Source organism: Bubalus kerabau, chromosome 1, assembly GCF_029407905.1.
Source record: "Bubalus kerabau isolate K-KA32 ecotype Philippines breed swamp buffalo chromosome 1, PCC_UOA_SB_1v2, whole genome shotgun sequence".
Lineage (NCBI taxonomy): Eukaryota > Metazoa > Chordata > Mammalia > Artiodactyla > Bovidae > Bubalus > Bubalus kerabau.
Window position 1 is genome coordinate 70,861,637 of NC_073624.1, and position 23,723 is coordinate 70,885,359.

General features: G+C 38.6%; 1 protein-coding gene across 11 annotated transcripts in view; it reads right to left on the minus strand.

The window, feature by feature from the left end:
* TAFA2 (TAFA chemokine like family member 2) overlaps positions 1 to 23,723 on the minus strand; it is a 582,804-nt gene that overhangs the window by 265,725 nt on the left and 293,356 nt on the right. Inside the window, exon 1 of one of the 11 annotated variants that reach the window (XM_055579206.1) lies at positions 18,182 to 18,203. The exons of 9 other annotated variants lie outside the window; for them this stretch is intronic. The gene's annotated coding sequence lies outside the window, so the exon portion shown is untranslated. Of the gene's footprint in view, positions 1 to 768; positions 794 to 18,181; positions 18,204 to 23,723 lie in introns of those variants that run through there. One more of the 11 variants, XM_055579214.1, reaches the window with a different exon arrangement.

Here is a 23,723-nt window from a genome sequence, read left to right on the forward strand (position 1 = left end):
CACTTGTACAGCTTGAAGATAAATGGATCCTGAACAGCAAGTATTCTCCACTGTCTGCCTCCCCAAATTGATCCTGCTGCTGTAGTCAGAACTCTCAGGCTCCCAACTCATAGAATGCTAGAAATAAAAGGGATCCCAGCAAACATTTATAGCCCCCTCGTGTTACAAAGGGAAAAACTGAGATCCAGAGTCAGTTAACTGACTTAAAACTTAAGCTACTTGTTCAAGGTCACATAGCCAGAGTTATGGCCGGACCACTTTCTCATCACCTTGCCGTGTCACTGCTGTCCCAATTCTGTCATCCATCGTGACTCTAAACAGTCCTTCACCAATTCTCCTACTTCAAAGTAAGCCACACCCCTAGGATCCTGATTACATAGTCACCAACCCAGTTTCAAATGCTGGAATTATCAAATAAGGCATACTTCTGGTGACATATTTAAGATCACTTAAAAATCAAAATGAAGTAAGGTTCATGAAAGTTCAGGCATCCAAAACGGAGCCAGGTGGCCACCTGTGGATATGGTTTCAGACATGTTCCAGTATCACTGAGAACTTGACTTTTTAAAATTGAATCAAACTTGAGGACACTATCAGCCATTTTCAAAACAGAATTTGCTAGTAGCTGCTAGCTGCAACCTTGTAGTTCCAAAGCCCTCCTCCACCCACAATCTTCCCAACTATGTAAACTTTTCAAAACCTAACCAATCTTTTTCCTTTTTTTCCAGCAACAGAGAAATCAATGGTTTAATGTATGGGGGAGCTTACACATCTGAAGCAAGGTCCTGGAGTGACACGCCATTATATGCTGCAAATGGCCAGCAGGACATGGAGCCAGTCTTGGCCCCTGGGGAAGGGGTAAAGAGGAAATTACCAGTTATAGGGAAATCTACATCAGGTAGGCTCATTAGTTATCACAGAAACCAGAAGAGAGGCATGCTCCTCACCATCTCTTTGATTAAGAACAATTACCAGCTGGGTCTGGAGTGAATACTCGACTTCCCAGGTGGCAGTGGTAAAGAATCCACCTCCCAATGCAGGAGACACAGAAGATGTGAGTTCGATCCCTGGGTCGGAAAGACACCCTGGAATAGGAAATGACAACCCACTCCAGCATTCTTGCCTGGGAAATTCCATGACAGAGGAGTCTAGTGGGCTGCAGTCCATGGGTCGTGGAGTTGGACACAACTGAGCACAGATGCACGCACTAGGAAGGTAAGTCAATGTGAGGTTGGTGTAGATGAAGCAGGCCCCGTATGTTCACTGATGGCCAGCCCAGGTTTACACCTACAACTTTCAGGCTCCACATGCTGGTGGACCACCCCCACCACTCTCCATCCCCTGTCTTGTATTTCCCCACATCCTGCCACTCACAGGAGTTTCCTCAGTCTCTGGCTGCTCAGCCAATTATTGGGCTGCACCCTGAAGGCCTACAAGACCTGTGCTTTCCCAGATTCAAGACCAAAGAAAGAACCCAGAGTTGAAGAGATATTAATGGTTTAATGGAGGCAGGAGCTTCCACATCTGCAACAAGGAGTGATACTCCTTGATAGTCTTGTTTTTCCTCCAGGTCCTAATTTACTTTATGATATTTTAGCAGATGAAACATGATTTATGTTAAGTGTTATTTATTATTGTCTTAGTGATAGCGGTGGCACAGTGGTAAAAAATCTGCCTGCCAATGCAAGAGACACAAGAGACGTGGGTTTGATCCCTGGGTCAGGAAAATCCCCTGGAGGAGAGCATGATAGCCCACTCCAGTATTCTTGCCTGGAAAATTCCATGGACAGAGGAGCCTGGTGGGCTACCGTCCATGGGGTCACAAAAGAGTCAGACACGACTGAGCAACTGAGAACACACACACAGTAATGTTAGTAGGACTTCAGAAATCTAAGCTCCTGCTGCTACCAAAAGCTCAGTCTCTCTGCACCCTGGTCCCAAATCGAGTCTCAGAGACAGAGTTTTAGGTGAAGTTGAAAAGGACAGCTTTATTACTTGGCCAGGCAAAGGGAGACACACAGGGCTTCCGCCTTGAAATACTATGTGCCCCCCTCCCCCCAACCACTTGTTTCTTAACAAGCACTATTACTTCTCGTCTGCTCCAACCCTAATTCTTGACAAACAATTTACATAACCTTGCAGGTGTCTTGCTTTATAATCTCCTCCCTCTTGTGGTCCAGCAACACACAATTCAAGCACATCTTGTATCTGTGTCTCCTGGGCTACAGCCCTAACAAACTCCAAATAAACGTTCCCCCCGCCAACCAGGTCTCCATTCTTGGAATTCATGATTAACAACTCTGCCAAACTAATCACTATTTGCACCTATTAATAAAATTTGTTAGTCAACATTTAAGGCTTCAGTCAGATTTCTGTAAGCTGTAATATTCACCTCATAAGAAGAAAAAAAATAAGTTAAATATAGCTTAATACACATTTGAGAAAAAATGCAAAGGACTTTAAGTAATGTAATAACCCAAGACAGCTAAACCCAGAGTAGCAATTTGAATTCTTCCTGGTGTTAATGGTGGCTAAGTGGTGAGGAAAATGAATTGCCAAAGAATGTATTTCTCATTGCTACTGCCACATTTTTTCTGATTTTTTCTTGGACACACATGACTAGTACCAAGTCTCTGCAAATGTGACCATTTATCCAGGCAATGATTGACAGGAAGGGGGCAGATGGAATCAAGACAGATACCTATGCTGATCATTTTCTACTGCAGACTCTCTTAAGGTAAAAATGTCCATGATGTCAATCTATATTTCAGTGCTTTCATTAGATAATTATTTTTATCTATTAGGTAATAATGAAGAAGCTATGAGATGTTCAGCAGGGAAATAAAAGACTATAAAAATAAAATATTAAATATGAAAGGTTTTTATCAGTTTTCTCTACTATTATTTTGTATGCCCCATCCTGAGGTTTTAGATTTTTATCTCTTATTGTTATGTTCAAGATTTTTTTAATTAATTCAAATTAATATATTCTTTCCTAGATTTTCAGTACCTAAATCCTTATCTTCCTGGGATCAACACAAAAACTCCAAGAACTGACAAAGACAAGCTCATTGGAAACAGGCTTTCAGAAATACAATGCTTACATTTTATTTACAGAATTTTTCTACATAAATACATTGGATGATACACTGGATGACTAAAAAACAAAAAAATACACAACATAAAAGTTGAGAATTACCTTTTATTTGGCGGACTTTCTAGGTCAAGCCTGGGAGGCAGCCTCTCAGACCAGCCGAGAGGGACTGCTCTGACCAGGTAAGGGAAGACCCAGGATATGAAGGTGTTTTTGCAACAGACTAAATAGTCAGAACATCAACAGATTACTGTTAATTAAAGAAAACCAGACATCTCATGTTAATGAATTTAGCACTTTTCTATGTATGGGAAGATAAAAGAATCTGGGCTCACTAACATCATTCCTTTGATATTCTCCTTAACTATCTCGGGCTTCCCTAGTGGCTCAGAAAGTAAAAGAATCAGCCTGCAATGCAGGAGACCGGGATTCAATCCCCGGGTCGGGAAGATCCCCGGGAAAAGGGAATGGCAACCCACTCCAGTATCCGTGCCTAGAGCATTCCATGCACTGAGCAACTAACACTTTCACTTTCAAAAAATTTGGCCATCTGGGGCCAGTATCCTGTTCTTTCCATTCTGAGCCCCTGAGAATGCACCCTTGGGGGTGGCTGCAGCCCCTTGGTCTCCATCCAGAGTTCCCTTAGGGCTTGCCATGGGGGGAGGGGCAGGTGTAATGGATTGAGTCTGCAGCATCCTTTGTTTACTGATATGGCAGGCAGCTTTTTAAATCCACCTATTCATGTATCCACACCAAGATTTTCTAACTGAGCAGGACCTGAAGGGGCCTTCCTGGGACAGACCCTTCCCCCATATCCTCTGGACTGTAGCACATCAGGCTTCCCTCTCCTTCACTATCTCCCAGAGTTTGCTCAAACTCATGTCCATTAAGTTGGTGATGCCATCCAACCATCTCATCCTCTGCTGTCCCCTTTTCCCCCTGCCTTCAATCTTTCCCAGCAACAGGGTCTTTTCTAAAGAGTTGGCTCTCTGCATCAGGTGGCCAAAGTATTGGAGCTTCAACTTCAGTCCTTCCAATGAATATTCAGGATTGATTTCCTTTAGGATTGACTGGTTGAATCTCCTTGCAGTCCAAGGGATTCTCAACAGTCTTCTCCAACACCACAGTTCAAAAGCATTAATTCTTCGGTGCTCAGCCTTCTTTATGATCCAACTCTCACATCCATACATGACTACTGGAAAAACCACAGCTTTGACTACATGGACCTTTGTTGGAAAAGTATATCTCTGCTTTTTAATACACTATCTAGGTTTGTCATAGGTTTTCTGCCAAGAAGCAAGTGTCTTTTAATTTCATGGCTTCAGTCACCATCCACAGGATTTTGGAGCTGAAGAAAATAAAGTCTGTCACTGTTTCCGTTGTTTCCCCATCTATTTACCATGAAGTGATGAGACCAGATGTCATGATCTATATTACCTAGATAATAATATCTGATGCACACTTCCTGAGTTGTTTTACAGATGCTAAAATCTCCACCAAATAGCAGATATTAACTACTTAATGACCATGACCACACAGCCCCAGGCCTACGGGAGCCTGAGGACTAATAATACTAATCCCCCATGACAAGGCTCTGTTACCTCACCTTCAACCAGTCAGAGAATTGTGCACTAGGTGATTCACAAATGCTGAGACTCCCCTCCCTCATTTGACCTTTAAAAATGCTTTCCTGAAACTCGTTGGGGAGTTGGGGTTTTTGGTCGCTACCTGTCCTGGACTCTGTATGGCACTTTATACTGACGCTGCACTTTCCTTCTCCTCAACTAGGTGTCAGTAGATTGGCTTTACTGCTCATGAATAAGTGGACCTAAGTTTCATTCACTACCAGGTTTCCAATTTGTTTTTTGTTAATCTTTAGGATTCTTTTCATTGCCTTAAAAAATTGTATATCTGAAGCTGTGGAAAAGTTATGACATAGATACGAGTTTGAGAAAATTCATTTACAAGTCTCAGAATCAGGCATACTCCCTGACTAAATGTTTCCAAATATATTTGATTATTTATGTGGCCATAAAAGACTTCCCTGGTGGTTCAGATAGTAAAGCATCTGCCTAAGACAAGTGTTTTTGGTTTTGCTCTCAAGATGACCTTTTTTAAGACAATTTCTCCTCCTTTACATTTTGTAAAAATAGAAATCTGTCAAAGTAGCCCAGAAAACCAAGACCAGTTTTTAAGTATGTCATTTTATTCTGAGTCAATAATAAAGCACAAACATTCACCCAAAGCAAAACTATACAGTGTCTCTTCATCCAATCTCCTGTTCATGTTTATCATTTCCTCCATGAAGCAATAAGGCTCTTCTGGAAATTAGAGAAATATTAAGTAAAGACTTAGCTATTCCAGTGTCCTGAGAAAACATTGCCCAAATCTGAAAGCACTATGCAAAGGCATTGCATGCTTGCACTTTTCAAAGAAAAAAAATGGCACTCCCCTTAAAAAAGACCTGTAACTTTGTATTGAATTCAGTTTAGTTGTTCAGTCTTGTCCAATTCTTTGCGAACCCATGGACTGCAGCACGCCAGGCTTCCCTGTTCATCACCAACTCCTGGAGCTTGCTCAAATTCATATCCATAGAGTTGGTAATGCCATCAAACAATCTTAGCCTCTGTCGTCCCCTTCTCCTCCTGCCTTCAATCTTTGCTAGCATCAGGGTCTTTTCCAATGAGTTAGTTCTTCACATCAGGTGGCCAAAGTATTTGGAGTTTCAGCTTCAGCATCACTCTTTCCAATGAATATTCAGGACTGAGTTCCTTTAGGATTGACTGGTTATATCTCCTTGCTGTCTGAAGCACTCACAAGAGTCTTCTCCAGCGCCACAATTCAAAAGCATCAATTCTTCGGCGCTCAGCTTTTTTTATAGTCCAACTCTCACATCCATACATGACTACTCGAAAAACCATAGCTCAGACTAGACAGATCTTTGCTGGCAAAATAATGTAGAGACATGATTTTTAATATGCTTTCTAGGTTGGTCACAGCTTTTCTTTCAAGGAACAAGCGTCTTTAATTTCATGGCTGCAGTTACCATCTGAAGTGGTTTTGGAGCCTCAAGAAATAAAGTTCGTCACTGCTTCCATTGTTTCCCCATCTATTTGGCATGAAGTGATGGGACCAGATGCCATGATCTTTGTTTTCTGAATGTTGAGTTGTAAACCAGATTTTTCACTCTCCTCTTTCACTTTCAACAGGAGGCTCTTCAGTTCCTCTTCCCTTTCTGCCATTAGGGTAGTGTCATCTGCTTATCTGAGGTTATTGATATTTCTCCCAGCATCTTGATTCCAGTTTGTGCTTCATCCAGCCTGGCATTTTGCATGATGTACTCTGCATACACGTTAAATAAGCAGGGTGACAATATACAGCCTTGACATACTCCTTTCCCAATTTGGAACCAGTCCATTGTTCCATGTCCACTTCTAACTGTTGCTTATTGACCTGCATACAGATTTCTCAGAAGGCAGGTAAGGTGGTCTGGTCTTCCCATCTCTTGAAGAATTTTCCACAGATTGTTGTGATCTACATAGTCAATGGCTTTGACATAGTTAATAAAGCAGAAATAGACATTTTTCTGGACTCTCTTGCTTTTTCGATGATCCAGCAGATACTGGCAATTTGATCTCTGGTTCCTCTGCCTTTTCTAACACCAGCTTGAACATCTGGAAGTTCACGGTTCATGTATTGTTGAAGCCTGGCTTGGAGAATTTTGAGCATTACTTTACTAGCATGTGAGATGAGTGCAATTGTGCGGTAGTTTGAGCATTCTTTGGCATTGCCTTTCTTTGGGATTGGAATGAAAACTGACCTTTTCCAGTCCCATGGTCACTGCTGAGTTTTCCAAATTTGCTGGCATATCGAGTGCAGCACTTTCACAGTATCATCTTTTAAGATTTGAAATAGCTCAGCTTGAATTCCATGACCTCCACTAGCTTTGCTTATAGTGATGCTTCCTAAGGCCCACTGACTTCAAACTCCAGGATGACTGGTTCTAGGTGAGTGATCACACCATCTCTCTTATCTGGGTCATGAAGATCTTTTTTGTATAGTTCTTCTGTGTATTCTTGCCACCTTTATATTACCAACCTTGCCAACTTTGGCATCTTTGTATTACCACCACTTAACTAATCTATTTTTCATGTGGTTATTTCAATTGAATTACAAGTATTAGTAACAATAAGTTAAATGCAAGATACTACTCCATTGAAAAACAGGTACAAGTTAGTAACGCCTTTCAAGTCAGGAAAATAGTTGAGCAACAGTAATTCAAAAGAGGTATAATTTCAACAAAATTACATTGTAAAATAAGCACAAATTAAGTGCAGCTATGATTCAGCTTTACCTTGAGATTAATAACAACTGCCAATCTCTTACTAAGAATTCACAGTTCTTTTAGCTTACATCCTAATTTATTTGCTACATATTCGTGGGATTTTTAGCCCACACATATACACTCACAAATGTGTATGATTAATAAGCAGTGACTTCAATTAGTATGCTGTTAACAACACACAGGATATAACAGCTTCATGACTTCTATATTATTAGGGAACCTGTGTCAATGTCTTCCTTAAACTGGAAGTACTTCACCCAGCAAAATACAAAGGCATAGTTGAACAAATGTAGTACTGAAACAGCAGGGAAAGGGGCAGGACACAAGCTTTATAAGAATGACATTGCAGCTGAGAATGCGACATAAACTGGTTAGAATCAACTAGGTCCAACATGGCAGAAGATTCAACTTCCTGGAAATCCCTGTTCCTTCCCCAAATTAATTAGGATAATCCTCCCACTGGCCTATGGAGTCATCCAGCCCATTGAAAACTACCTCCTCTTATATTAGGGGTGTTCTCCCTTTTTCAGATAACACTGTGCCCTGAGCCCATTCTCGCCTTTTGAGAGGGACTGCTTTCTCTCTATAGAAAGTGTATCTCCCTAAATTAATCCACTGTTTACCTATCACTTTGTCCCTCATTGAATTCTTTCTGAGTCCAGACATAAAAAACCCGAGCTTCATAAACAGGTGTGCTATTTCAATTAAAAGAGCGGGTTCAAGTCTCAGTCTGAGTTATGTGCTTTCAGAATCACAGGGACATGGAGGACAGAACAGTGTATGACACAATCAGTCACAGATATAGGTATTTCACTGATGACAAGTCACTGTATGCACATTTTCTAAAAAATATATTAAAATAGAACATACTTTCTTAGATCTACCCTTACCTGAATTTATTTAGAAATAAGGGTTTAGAGAGACTTTCCCTGGTGGCTCAGTGGTAAAGAATCCACCTGCAATGCAGGAGTTGCAGGAGACACAGGTTTGATCCGTGGGTTGGGAAGATGCCCTGGAGGAGGGCATGGCAACCCACTCCAGTATTTTTGCCTGCAGAATCTCATGGACAGAGGAGCCTGGTGGGCTATAGTCCACAGGGTTGCAAAGAGTTGGACACAACTGAAGCGACTTAGCATGCATGCATGCAAAGGTTTAGAAGAGAGTGTAGGGGTGACACTGAAGTTACAGGATTAATTTTAAGGCAACTGCAGAGCTACTGATGGGGACTAATGAAGGTTTTTGAAAAGTCCACTCAGGACTCCAGAGAGAACATTTACTTTTTCTTTTTTTTCTGGAGGAGTGGAAGGGGAGAATGGAATACTCTCCAAAGTAGCCCTTGGAGTCAGTAATATATAAATCTAAATTCAAATTAATTGCTTAGAAAACAAGAGGCATCTCATGTATAGTATAGATTTTATCACAGTCAACCAATATTTTTCCTATGTGTATCTATTTTAACCTTATAGGATTTTTTTTTCTCTTTTCCTTTTTGGGTCCTGATGAAGGAAGAGGAGAGGATGGGTTGGGTTGTGCCCAGGAGCAAAAACAACCCAGAAAAGGTGAATCAGGTGAAGGTACTGCAGCCATGAGCAATCTTCCCAAAGAGAGTCCAGTCTCACCAGACCTTAGGATATTACAGGGGCCCACAGGGGATTCGTAGGATGAAAAACACCTGGGAGACCCCTCCCAGAGACTCTTCCTCCCAGACTCATCTATAAGGGCCTGGATCATTCCACCTTTCATACAAACACTAATCCTCTTCAAGGTCTCCCCAGCAGTCTTCACCCCAATATGAGGTGCCTCGCCTCAGTGGACTGTCCAGGTGTATGAACTGTCTGTGGCCTGAATGCTTACCAGGGGAGGAAGTGCCTAAGGACAGAATTGGGAGGGAACTGCGCATGTGTGGGCCAGAAATCTGCAGCCTTCTGGCAGCCTCAAGAGCCTCGGGTAGTCACAAGGGCTTCTGGGCTAGAACCCCGGGGCTCCAAATGCACATCTGCCGAGGCCCAAGGCCACGCAGCCTGCATGTGTCATTTCATTGCACATTCTCGGGGCCCAGCATCTGTGAGGTGTCTCAAATGCCACCAGTGAGGCCATAGCTGCCCGTTCCTCCAGCCTTACCACTGAAGGGCAGTCTCGGGGCATCAGTGTCTTCTCCTGACCCAGCTCATCTGTCAGCACCCTTGGTAGGGGAATTTTATACACAACAGAAAAATACCTTTGGTAATATTGCTTGGAGATATATAGATGAAGTAGATTGAGCTGAAAAGACACTGTGATTGTAGTGAGCAAAGTGGGTGGAGAACATAATCAACATCCTTTCTAAAACTTCCTCCAAATCATACTTAATTCTCTTTGGGTGAGCTACTTACTACAGTGTTAAATGTAATTTCAGTTTGCTGCAAAATGGGAAACTCATGTACATAAATGACACTTGGTAACTTTTAATGTTAGAAACTGGAACAGACCCCCCCCCCCAAAAAAAAAAGTCTAGCTATTACATTACTACACAGATATTTCCACTTGAACTTTTTCTCAGAGCAAGCCCTATTTCAGGGTTTGTTGACCTACATGAAATCATTAAACCAGAGAAAAAATTTATTAACTTGAAGTCTTAATTCATTGTATAATTCTTAGAAGCTCACAAGTACCAGGGTAATATAACCCTCCCTAAATACACACACACACACACACACACACCATCATCCCAGTAAAAGGTATTTTGAGGGTCTTGTATTAAGAGTAGACTACAATACCTGGAAATAATATTAGTTTTACTAAAAAATAGTGTCTTAAAGACCCATATTATTAGAGTAATACAATAACTGGATTATGAACTTACTAGCTGATATTTATTGCTTAATTTAGATAAAATATTAATATTGATTGGGCACATATGTTAACTACATTATTTAGACCAAATAATAGTATTACCCTATGTTTACCTTTATACAATAGATGTTTCTAGAAAGATTAAATTTAATTAAAATGTGTATTAAATTAACTTTAATACATAGTCAAGAGCTGGATTGACTTTTTCTGGAAGGGACTGCTTAACGTACAGCATTACATGGTTCTCACACTGGACACTGGAGCAGTGGATATGATTGAACCATGAATCAACAAGAGCATGTAGTGATTTTATTTATATCAATTTTCTTGGTGCCAGGAAGTCCTCTTAATGTCCCAAATTTAATGATGTAATTTTAGAGATTTTAAAATTTAAATAGCCCAATAATATATACAAACATTTTAATTTAGTCTCAATCACAATTTCTCTGTTAAGATGAGAGCATGAGATTTAGTAGCAGATATTAAGACATGAATAACAATTATCAGAAAATTAGATTCTAGTGGCCTACTAATTTATGAAGACTAGTTTTTGTGTTTTTTTCCCTAATACTTTTGTCCTACACTTTCCAAAGGTTTTCAGGAACCCCTCTCAGGGTCAAAATATTCCATTTTATTGCATCTTGTCTCACTAGATTCTTTTGTTAAAAAAAAAAGAATTCTTTTGCTATGTATTCCCTTATCAGCTTTATACATGCTCATCTTCAACAACTAATATGTCTTCAATAGAAACAAATGCTTGTCTTTTGTAGGTGGATTAAGGAGTTCACTGACAAAGCAAAATTAAACAACTCTTTCACAGTTGTTTTTTGTCCCTTCCTCCATCTTCTTGAAATCCAAAAAGAGGAAGGAAAACACACAGTAATATTGGTTTGATGACTCTCTGCCTTGAAATCCCAATTTTTTGAGAAATTAACTGGGATAAAATGACTACATTTTCAGTATCCATAATAATACCTGAAAATGTAGTTGGGTTTGTTTTTTTAAGAATCTGAAGTTAGGTTTTCACAGAAGACCAGATGGTGTTTTTTTGGTTTGGGGGTGGTCGTGGAATTTTGTTTTGTTTGTTGTTGTTGTTTTTTAAAAACAGGTGTGACAGTCATTTTCTCCAGCTACTGTATTAGCACATTTAATTGCTAAGTTCACAGGCAGCCATCTCAATTCTTTTACCAGCAGATGGTGAAAGTGATTTTAAAAGAGGAGTAAGGATTTTTCAAACAACATTTCAGAACCTCATAAGATCTGCTCCTCCCTCAATGGGTGTGTCAGCCTCTGATGAGCGCTAATGGAAGTCACATAACTGCCTCCACAGTGCATTTGCCTTTAATTACTTGATGGTTATCCAGATTTTGTGAAATTACTCGCACATTATCTAACAAAGCTTTATGTACTTGCAGTAACTTTCTTCACATCATTTTATCACCATTAGCTAATTAAACTTCACTGCAAAATACATAGGTAGAAAGTTTTATAGGCTTTATTTTACTGAATGTAAATAGTGTATTACCTGGTATATCACCAAGAGAATGGAAGTTAAATATAAGTCCCAAACTCACAAGGATTTATAACTTCATATCATGTTTGCTCCTCAAATATAAATGACTCGAGTTTAGAATAAGGAGACATTTAGTGTGACAGGCACTTAGTTGCTTCTCCATATCCATTCTTATCTTCTTAGCTAACAGAATCCTTTTTCTGTTCAGACTGGCCATTGTTAAAGAAAAAATTCTGACACTTGTTTCCCTTCTCCAGGGGATCTTCCCAACCCAGGAATTGAACCCAGTTCTCCCACATTGCAGGCAGATTCTTTACCAACTGATCTATCAGGGAAGCCTACAGATGATAAGAGCTTAAATCCGGAACTACAGCAATAGGGATATTGCAGTAGGAGACAGAGATCGAACTCAACTCCAAATACAGCAAAGACAAAGGTGGCCCAGTGGCAAAGATTCTGTGCTCCCAATGCAGGGGGGCTGGATTTGATCCCTGGTCAGGAAGCTAGATCCCAAATGCTGCAACAAAGATTGAAGACCCTGTGCCATGCAGCCAAATCAATACATTTTTAAAAACAACAAGAACAAAGGCAACTGGGGATCTACAGGCAAGGAAGAGAGTTGAGGGACCAATGGATAAAAATTTATAGAGAGGAAACATCAAGGACAAGAGGATTCCTGCTAAAATAACCTAATAGGATTCTTGCTAAGACAAGTCAAGGATTTGTACATTAAAGATGGGGGATGAACAGCGTGACCAAGATCATAGGTGGGGGAATTCTCACTAAAATGACTTAGCAGGATTTATTGTTAACACTAGGCTGGGCAGGCCAAAGACAGAGTGGGAGCCAAAGCTGAGGGCGAGTCAAGAAGAGGACTCAAAGGAACCATCCAAAGTTTGGTCAAAAAACCTTTGTTACCATGTATTCAGCTAAAAGTTTAGATCTCCCTTGCAGTTGAGTATGACATGTTACATGGTTGTGAACAATACATAAAGGAAAGTCTGCTGCAAAGTTCTGGGACTGTTTTTACTTTTCAAATATAGTCACTGCCTTCTCCCACTTCTTTCTGAACATAGTGAATCCCAATTGTGACCACAGAGATGGAAGCCACATCCTGAAGATGGTGGAACAGAAAGAAAGAGCCCAGGACATTGCTGAAAACATGTAACTCATAATGCAACTCTGGGTTGCTTCCTCCAGATTTCTTTTTATGTGAGCAATATTAAACCAGTTTAGTCAGGTTTTCTGTAATTAACAGTAGAAAACAATCTTGGCGGAGACATTTGGCAAACATGATTCCCTTATTATAATAAGAGTGTTCTTGGTAAAATTATAAGTTCATTTGGAAAGAATTCCGAAGTTAATTCTTAAAAAATTAAGTATGAATGAACCATAGACATCTCTTTCTTTGGCATTTATGCAATGCTTCTTTTGAGAATACGTTACCCAGAGGAGAAATCTAGGCTATGGGATATAAAGATTTGTAATCCAGGTTTTAAAATTTAGCATGAGCTAATATAATCCATGTGTAACATCAGGATTCCTGGTTAAGTAAAATAGAAAGCAATCATTAAAACAGAAATCACAGCATTCTGAGTAGCCACACAGGCATCTGAACTCTGTGGTTCTCTGGAAGAGAAACTCTAGAGAGCCCTGGGCAGCAGAGCACGTGGCTTCCAGAAGAGCAGAGACCCTCATAATATCTAATCTGCAATAGCCTCCCCCAAAGCCCTAATGTTCCAAGTAAATACTATCATTTCCAACATGTGCTATGAGATGAAGAATATGGGAAACCCCGATCCAGATTAGTGACTTAACTGTGGCTTGAATTTTGAGATGGATCACAAGTAAATTGCTACATAAATAAAATATTAACATTTATAAATGACTTTGTTTGCAAATGTAGGCAAATTTATAATTACCTGTGAGTACCATTTCTCTCACTCACATTTTGATAATTTCCTCTTTAGTTTGTTAATGTTTTTAATTATGCATACATACACACATATAAAAGCATAAATGTGGCTCACACTTTTGGGAAGGGCAGTCTTCTTATAGTTTCCCTTTTTACTCAGCTTCCCACATCCCCTTATCCTTCAGCCATCTCCTCCAACCTCCGTCTACAATAGCACCTCATCCTTGCTCCTCAGGGGACCTAGGTTAGCAACCTGGTGCGTGTTCTTTTCTTATTTTCTCATATAATCCTATACAGACCTACATGTGCACAGAAAGATATGTACAGATACATATATATAATTTTCTTGTCATTGTTTTATCAAAAATGAGCCATATTATTAAACTTCTCTTTTCTTACACAATACTATCTCATGGAAATTCTTCCAAGTTATGACAGTAATATTTTCTTTTAATGGCTGCATAGTATTCCAAACTATGGAGATATGTGTATTATATATAGCATACACACACACTTTATTTTCTGATTTTCAACAGGACAAAATGCCTTAGTAAATATTTACTTATAAATAGGTGCTTTTATTTCTATGGTATAAATTCCCAACACTACAATTCTAATTTTTTTTCAAACAACCTCTGAAAGTGGCTATTTCCATCAGCAATATATGAATAACTTTTTTTCTACATACCTACCAATAATTTCTATCACTAATATCTTTCAATTTTTGTTATTCTAATAATTATGAAGTTATATCTCATTTTTTCTTTCATTTCCATTTCTTTACATTTAGATTAGAGCATCTATTCATGTCTGTTGACCATTTGTATTTGCCCTTCTGCAAATCATCAGATCAGATCAGTCGCTCAGTTGTGTCCGACTCTTTGCGACCCCATGAATCGCAGCACGCCAGGCCTCCCTGTCCATCACCAACTCCCGGAGTTCACTCAGACTCACGTCCATCGAGTCAGTGATGCCATCCAGCCATCTCATCCTCTGTCGTCCCCTTCTCCTCCTGCCCCCAATCCCTCCCAGCATCAGAGTCTTTTCCAATGAGTCAACTCTTCGCATGAGGTGGCCAAAGTACTGGAGTTTCAGCTTTAACATCATTCCTTCCAAAGAAATCCCAGGGCTGATCTCCTTCAGAATGGACTGGTTGGATCTCCTTGCAGTCCAAGGGACTCTCAAGAGTCTTCTCCAAAACCACAGTCCAAAAGCATCAATTCTTCAGCGCTCAGCTTTCTTCACAGTCCAACTCTCACATCCATACATGACCACAGGAAAAACCATAGCCTTGACTAGATAGACCTTTGTTGGCAAAGTAATGTCTCTGCTTTTGAATATGCTATCTAGGTTGGTCATAACTTTCCTTCCAAGGCGTAAGCGTCTTTTAATTTCATGGCTGCAGACACCATCTGCAGTGATTTTGGAGCCCCAAAAAATAAAGTCTGACACTGTTTCCACTGTTTCCCCATCTATTTCCCATGAAGTGATGGGACCAGATGCCATGATCTTCGTTTTCTGAATGTTGAGCTTTAAGCCAACTTTTTCACTCTCCTCTTTGACTTTCATCAAGAGGCGTTTTAGTTCCTCTTCGCTTTCTGCCATAAGGGTGGTGTCATCTGCATATCTGAGGTTATTGATATTTCTCCCGGGCAATCTTGATTCCAGCTTGTGTTTCTTCCAGTCCAGTGTTTCTCATGATGTACTCTGCATATAAGTTAAATAAACAGGGTGACAATAAACAGCCTTGACATACTCCTTTTCCTATTTTTCTTGGACTGTTTACCTTTGTTTTGAAAATTTTCTTTTTTTTTTTTTTTAATTTTATTTTATTTTTAAACTTAACATAACTGTATTAGATTTGCCAAATATCAAAATGAATCCGCCACAGGTATAAATATTGATCACCATGACTGTATATATTCCCAAATCTATCACGTTTATCTTTTTTTCCATACATAGATTTTCAACTTTTAAGTGATTAGATAAAAGCTTTCTTTTTCCTTTGTACATAATCAGTTATTCATCTTGGTTAATGAAGTTTCCATAACCTTTATGTTTTTTGAATCATTTATGTATTTTTTAACTTTTTACACTTTAATCTGAAATTTATTTTGTATATAGCATAAGATAGGGATCCATTTTTATTCTCTTTAGAAGAAATTGAAGATACAATGTCTGAATATGAACTCCTTATATTTAACTTCCTTATTCTCTTATTTAGTAATCTATTCATCTATTTTTATAATGATTTGACTAGAGGGTTTATAGTGTGTTCTTTTATCTAATATGAAAAACATCTCCATATCCTTCTTTTTCACATTTTTATTGACTGTTCTCAGCTATTTATTCTTCTATATGAACTATAAGACCATTTTATCCATTTAAGAAATTAATCTGTTGGGATTCTCATTGAAATTGCATTAAATATACATGTTAATTTTGGAAAAGTTGAGATTTTCAATATATGCCTCCCCCATCTAAGAATTAATATATCTATTACTTTATGCAATGTTTGCTTTACAGTTTTTGTTTGCATAGGTCTTCTACTCCTCTGGGTAAGTTTACTTCTAACTAATTTACAGTTTTATCACTAAAGGTAATATAGTATTTCTAGGTATGTCTTACTAGGACAAAGAAAATAAATTGCTTACTTTTGTTTAGGTAGTGCATATTTGGCCAACTTACCAAATTCTATCATTAATTCTATCAGTTGTTTATATCCAGTACAAATATACATCTTAGATATATGCTTTACTGAGTAAGAATAAAGTAAAACCAGTGTGGGTCCTGGAATGGACACGAAGATTAAGGCCATCACACCAACATCAACCACTATGCCTTTGTATGGAGATGGAAAAACAGAATGTCTCTCCTGAGATATTTAATCAATATATGGACTAAGATTTCATGTATTATTACTCAGTTTCCACATATTTCTTCTCCAGTCAGAAGTACACATTTTTGCTTTTTCTTTAAATATTTGAAATTATCTCATAAATTTACAGCTTATCAAAAATTTCAGTGCATTACTTTTTATCCAGTAAACGGGGATGGTTTGTGTGCTGGATTTGTTTAGTTTTTAATTTCCTATTTTCATTTGCAATCTCACATTTTAAATTTAACATTTAAATAACTTGAATAATTTCTTTATCATTCACCACTTTAAGCCTATGAGTTTAAATCTTAACTGAAATCGGCGTGTTGTTTTATACTATGATTCTATCCTCAATTTCTCTAGAAAATATCTCTGGGTTCAACACTCCTTCCTCTGTGCTCCCAAATCATTATGCATGCATTTCTACATAGCAACAAGATAGCACGGAAAGGTGCCCAGCCCATTACATTGTGAATTCTTTAAGGGAACAAGCTACATCCAGTTACCACTGTATCCTCAATAACTAACACACTGCTGGGCTTATCTTTGGTGCAAAATATGTCTGTTGAACAGAGTTTTGTGGTTCACACTCAATTTGTATTGATTCATTTTATCTTCACAACCACTCTGTGAGAAATGCTTAATCATTAATCTCATGTCTCAGATGAAGGCATCAACTCTGAGCAGCTCAGAGAGTGATGGTACAAGACTGGAATCTGGTCTTCTGGCTCCTCTCCCACATACTTACTCCTGTTACCCACATGATCAGAAGTAGTACATCCTCCAATTAAAGCAGTGTTTAGCTATATAATCAATTGTATGATTCAGTCAATTATACTACCTTTCCAGATATTTTTAAAACAAGCAGTGTGCCTTTTAAAAATTATAGCCACTTAGTCCTGGAGAATCCTGTGGACAGAGGAGCCTGGTGGGCTGCTATTCATGAGGTCACACAGAGTCGGACACGACTGAAGTGACTTAGCATGTATGCATGCATTGGAGAAGGAAATGGCAACCCACTCCAGTGTTCTTGCCTGGAGAATCCCAGGGACAGAGGAGCTTGGTGGGCTGCCGTCTATGGGGTCGCACCGAGTCAGACTTGACAAGCGACTTAGCAGCAGCAGCAGTCCTGCCTAAGTGAAAAAAACTTCCAGTCTCAAACTTGCCTTGTTAAACTAAGCATTTACAGTATCTTATAAGCATGTACCATGTGACTAAAAAAAAAAAAGGTGGAACTCTTCTTTGTCCTTTCCGTATTTGCAATCAACTTGGGTCTATCATTTTTACTTGAATATATACTCTCTGTCCAATATTAATGCTATATAATGGTGGTCATCTTGGCTGATGAGATAATATGGTTTCTAATCAAAATTTTATTCTAGAGTTAAACCTTTTGCTTTCTGGGATCTTTTGGCTTTGCTTTCTGGGAACTTCTGGCTTGACGTAACACTTTATATCCCACAGTGCTTTTACATAAATTTAATGTCAGTGGGCAAACCTTCTCCCCTTTATTTTACAGGTAAAGAAGTTATGTTCTAAAGAGGATAAGCATCACATACTTGTTCGGTCACAAAAACACTGAATAGTCGTGCAGAGATACACACCAGGTCCTATGACGCCAAGTTTATGGAACTGTTCTTTTTACTTCTCCAGTCATGCAATAGAGTGTATTTCAGGTTCTCCATGTGACTAGAAGTTTTTCATTTGTTTGTTTTGAAGACAAAGCCTATGTTTGTTGCAATCTCTTCTATAACACAAAATGTTTAAATTAAAAAGATTCCCCAAATTTATTTGATTTTATCTTGTTATCTACTTGAGACAAGTCGATCTGGTACTTTCTCCATGAACAGACAGACAGCATTCAACTTCACTTTAATAACAGAATGCTTAATCCCTCTAATTGACAAAAACCTTAGCTACTCATTGGTGTTTTTCCTTTCACTGGAATTCAATAATTTGAACTTTGCTTATTACAACAATACTTTCACTGCTTTTCACTACTGATTTGCGTTAAAATCCACCAAATGCCACATTCATTCTTCATTCATTCATTGGTTAAAGATCATGTGTTTTACATTTAATACAGAACTTCCAGTAATTCCTGCTTATCTTCATTATTTTAACCCAAAGCCATGAAAAGTAACAAGTACCTGATTCACAGTTTAATTCAAAACATAATGCAAGTAATGTAAGTTATCTCCCTGAAATAGTTCTTATTTTATATATATATAAGGTCCTTATGTTATATAGGTAAAGGCTTGATCTGGTCATCTTTTCCTTAATAGTGTTCTATTTAGTCACCTAGGAGCTGAAAAGTAGACAATAGCCATGCTTATAATTCTAAAAAATGCAGTCACGAGTGGATGGAAAACTGAGTCTTATGATTTTTATTCTTGCTTATTTGGTTTCTAAATCCTTTTCATCATTATTACTGTGTGTTAGTCACTTAGTCGTGTCTGACTTTTTGCAACCCCAGGGACAGTAGCCCACCAGGCTCCTGTGTCCGTAGAATTCTCCAGGCAAGAATACTGGAGTGGGTTGCCATTCCCTTCTCCAAATATGTAGTCTATACTCAGCTTTCTTTGTTTTCAGATTACATGCTCATAAAATTCTTTATTAGCAAATCTTATCACTCCTTCCTTACTGATATTCCCCATACTATAATTTAGACAGTCATTTTAACCTAGATTTTTATAAAAGTCTCCCAAATCATCTCCCCTTCACTATCTTTTTTCTCCCTCCATGAGCTGCTCAGTTATGCTGAAGCTAAGCTATCAGAATGCTTAAACCTCTAGGAGACAAGACATGCCCAGACACCTCAAATTTACCACATGCTAAATAACTCTTTCTTCCTCTACTGCCCCGCCTCCCCCAGTCTGCCATGTCTCACTGAGTCTTGGCATTACCAAGTTAGCAACAATGAGTCATCCCTGATCACTCCCTCTTCCTCATCCCACACTTTTCTTCATTCATTCATCTATTCACTAAACAAATATTCAACACTCTAATTAAGTATCAGAACAATGCTAGGTACTACTCAATTTGTTCTTTTCACCAGATTTTTCTTTCTCTACTCACTTTGCCTAATGTCATAATTCTATTCATCCTTCAGGAACAGTCCAAGGGTCATTTGTAATTCCTATATGAACCTCTAATTTTTCCTCATCTTCCCCATAAGATTGGGTTTCTTATGTGTCCAAAGAATTATTAATTTACATACTTCTGTTAAAACATGCAGTGCAGTTTGATTTGAATTGGAAAATTATCTATACCCCCTCTACTAGATTATAATGCCTCTAGAACAGTAAAAAGCTTTATTTATCTTTAGGTTCTCATCATGAAGTAAGTAGAGAGGTTCAAAGGTGAACCATCAATGTTAGCAGAGCATAGTAACAGAATATTTGAGGAAAGGTCAGGCAAGCCAGCAATCACCTGGGAGAAGGTAACTGGCAAGAATGGTTCATTTCTTGAGAAAAGAGTGATATAGTGGGCAGGTAAACAGGCAAAACTCAATCAGGGAGCAAGACAACAAGTTGACTTTAAACACCAGAGTCCAGGCAAAAACTAATAAGCAGGACTACATCAAACAAAAAGGCTTCTGCCCAACAAAGGAAACCAGCAACAAGGCAAAAATGCAGCCTTACAGAATGGGAGAAAATATTTGCAAACCACATATCCACTAAGAGGTTATTGTCCAAAATAAAGAAGAAATTCACACAACTCAATAGCAAAAAAAATTTTTTAAATCAAGTAACCCAATTTAAAAATGGACAAAGGACTTGAACAGACATTTTTCCAAAGACAACACACAAATGTTCAAGAAGTGCATGAAAAGGTGCTTAACATCAATAATCATCAAGGAAAAGCAAATCAAAAGCTCAATGATGTATCACATCACACTGTTTAAATGACTATTATCAAAATAAAGATAAAGAGAGAACAAATGCTTGTAAGCATGCAGAAGAAAAGGAACATTTGTACACTGTTGGGAACATAAATTGATGCAGCCACTACAGAAAACAGTATGGAAGGTTCCTTCAGAAGTTAAAAATAGAACTACCGTATGATAGAGTTACCTCATTTCTGGGTATATAATTCCAAAAGAATTGAAATCAAGACCTCAATGAGATGTTAGTACTCCCATGTTCATAGGAGCATTATTCACAATAGCCAATGTATGGACAAAAACTAAGTGTCTGCCAATGATGAATAGATAAAGAAAATATGTTATATAAGTATATAATGAAATATTCAGTTAAGTTGCTAGACATGTCTGACTCTTTGTGATTCTATGAACTCAGCACACCAGGCCTCCCTGTCCATCACCAACTCCAGGAGCTTGCTCCGGTGATACCATCCAACAATCTCACCCTCTATAATCCCCTTCTCCGCCTTTCTTCAATCTTTCCCAGCATCCGGATCTTTTCCAAGGAGTCAGTTCTTTGCATCAGGCCAAAGTATTGGAGTTTCAGCTTCAGCATCAGTCCTTCCAATGAATATTCAGGACTGACTTCCTTTAGGATTGACTGGTTTGGTCTCCTTGCAGTTCAAGGGACTCTCAAGAGTCTTCTCCAACACCACAGTTCAGAAGCATCAGTTCTTTGGCACTCAGCTTTCTTTATAGTCCAAATCTCACTTCCATACATGACTACTGGAAAAACCATAGCTTTGACTAGATGGACCTTTGTTGGCAAAGTAATGTCTCTGTTTTGAATATGCTGTCTAGGTTGGTCATAGCTTTTCTTCCAAGGAGTAAGTGTCTTTTAACTTTATAGCTACAATCATCATCTTCAGTGATTTTGGAGCCTCCAAAAATAAAGTCTCTCACTATTTCTACTGTTTCCACATCTATTTTCCATGAAGTGATGGGACCAGATGCCATGATCTTTGTTTTCTGAATGCTGAGTTTTAAGCCAGCTTTTTCACTCTCCTCTTTCACTTTTATCAAGAGGCTCTTTAGTTCCTCTTCATTTTCTGCCATAAGGGTGGCATCATCTGCATATATGAGATTATTAATATTTCTCCTGGCAATCTTGATTCCAGCTTGTGCTTCCTCCAGCCCACTGTTTCTCATGATATATTCTGCATTTAAGTTAAAGAAGCAGGGTGACAATATACAGCCTTGACGCACTTCTTTCCCAATTTGGAACCAGTCTGTTGTTCCATGTCTGGTTCTAACTGTTGCTTCTTGACCTGCATACAAGTTTCTCAAGAGGCAGGTAAGGTGGTCTGATATTCCCATCTCTTGAAGAATTTTCCACAGTTTGTTTTGACCCACACAGTCAAAGGCTTTGGCATAGTCAATAAAGCAGAAATAGATGTTTCTCTGGTATTCTCTTGTTTTTTTTGATGATCCAACAGATGTTGACAATTTGATCTCTGGTTCCTCTGCTTTTTCTAAATCTAGCTTGAACATCTGGAAGTTCACAATTCACGTATTGCTGAAGCTTGGCTTGGAAAATTTTGAGCATTACTTTGCTAGCATGTGAGATGAGTGCAATTGTGTGGTCATTTGAACATTCTTTGGAATCACCTTTCTTTGGGATTGGAATGAAAACTGACCTTTTCCAGTCCTGTGGCCACTGCTGAGTTTTCCAAATTTGCTGGCATGTTGAGTGCAGCACTTTCACAGCATCATCTTTTAGGATTTGAAATAGCTCAACTGGAATTCCATCACCTCCACTAGCTTTGTTCGTAGTGATGCTTCCTAAGGCCCACTTGACTTCACATTCCAGGATGTCTAGCTCTGGGTAAATGATCACACCATCATGGTTATCTTGGTCATGAAGATCTTTTTTATATAGTTCTCCCGTGTAGTCTTGCCACCTCTTCTGGTGCTGTTAGGTCCATACTATTTCTGTCCTTTATTTTACCCATCTTTGTATGAAATGTTTCCTTGGTAGCTCTAATTTTCTTGAATAGTATTTCTAACAAATGAAATATCATTCAGCCATAAACAAGGAAATCCTATCACTTGGTACAAAAATGAGTCAACCCATAGGACATTATGCTAATTGAAATAAGTCAGAAAGAAAGAGAGACAACTATTTATATCACATAGTATTGCTTATATATGCAAAATTTTTCAGTAACAAGATAAATAAGGTCTGAAGATCTACCCGGTGACTATAGTTGATAACATGGTACTCTATACATCTGTTAAAAGAAAGGAACTTAAATGCTCTCACAAAAAAAAAAAAAGTTGAATATAGGGAATAATTTCCTAATGTGTAACAGACCATCACATTGTACACTTTAAATATATCACATTTCATTTGTAAATTATACCTCAATAAAACTGGAGGGGAGGAGGGAATTGAACACTAGAGGCAGGAGAGGACTGAATCTCAGGAGCAACAAGTAAGAAGCCTAATTACCAGGGATTGACCAGTTCCAAGAGTACTTGGACACCACTGTGAAATTATTTATTTTGTTTACTTTTAAGTCTTGTCTAACTCTTTTTGCAACCCCATGGACTGTAACCCACCAGGCTCCTCTGCCCATGGGATTTCCCGGGCAAGAATACAGGAGTGGGTTGCCATTCCTTCTCCAGGAGATGTTCCCAATCCAGGGATCGAACCCATGCCTCTTGCATTGGTAAGAAGATCCTTTACCACTGAGCCACCAGGGAAGACTTTATTACTCCTTAACTAGTTTTAAATGGCACTGTGAAGTGGGAATGAGACTGAGATGACAAGCAAATCAGTGACCCCCAATCAAAAGGCCAAAAGCTAAAATCTGTAACATGGCCTAGAAATTTCTGAAAAATATGAACCCTGCCTTTGTCTCCAGGCTCATCTGATATTATTGTCCTTCGAGCACATCCTCTGAGCTTCAGCCATCCTAGCATCTAGTTTCTCCATGTGCCTCTCCCAGAATCGTCTATTATTTTTCCTTCTCTTCTGCTTATCTAGCTAGCTCCTACTTATTCTGTAGTTTTTCACTCAGGTAATTATAATTTCATTCACTTTTTCACCATAAAGGCAGTAACACTGTCTTAATTGATGTGTGTATGTGCAGGGGAGGTTGTAAAATATACAAAACAATTTTTATCTTCCTCATTTTAAAGTTTAAGTACACTCACATTGTTACACAACCAATCTCCAGAACTCATTTTATCTTATAAAACTGAAAGTCTATACCCAT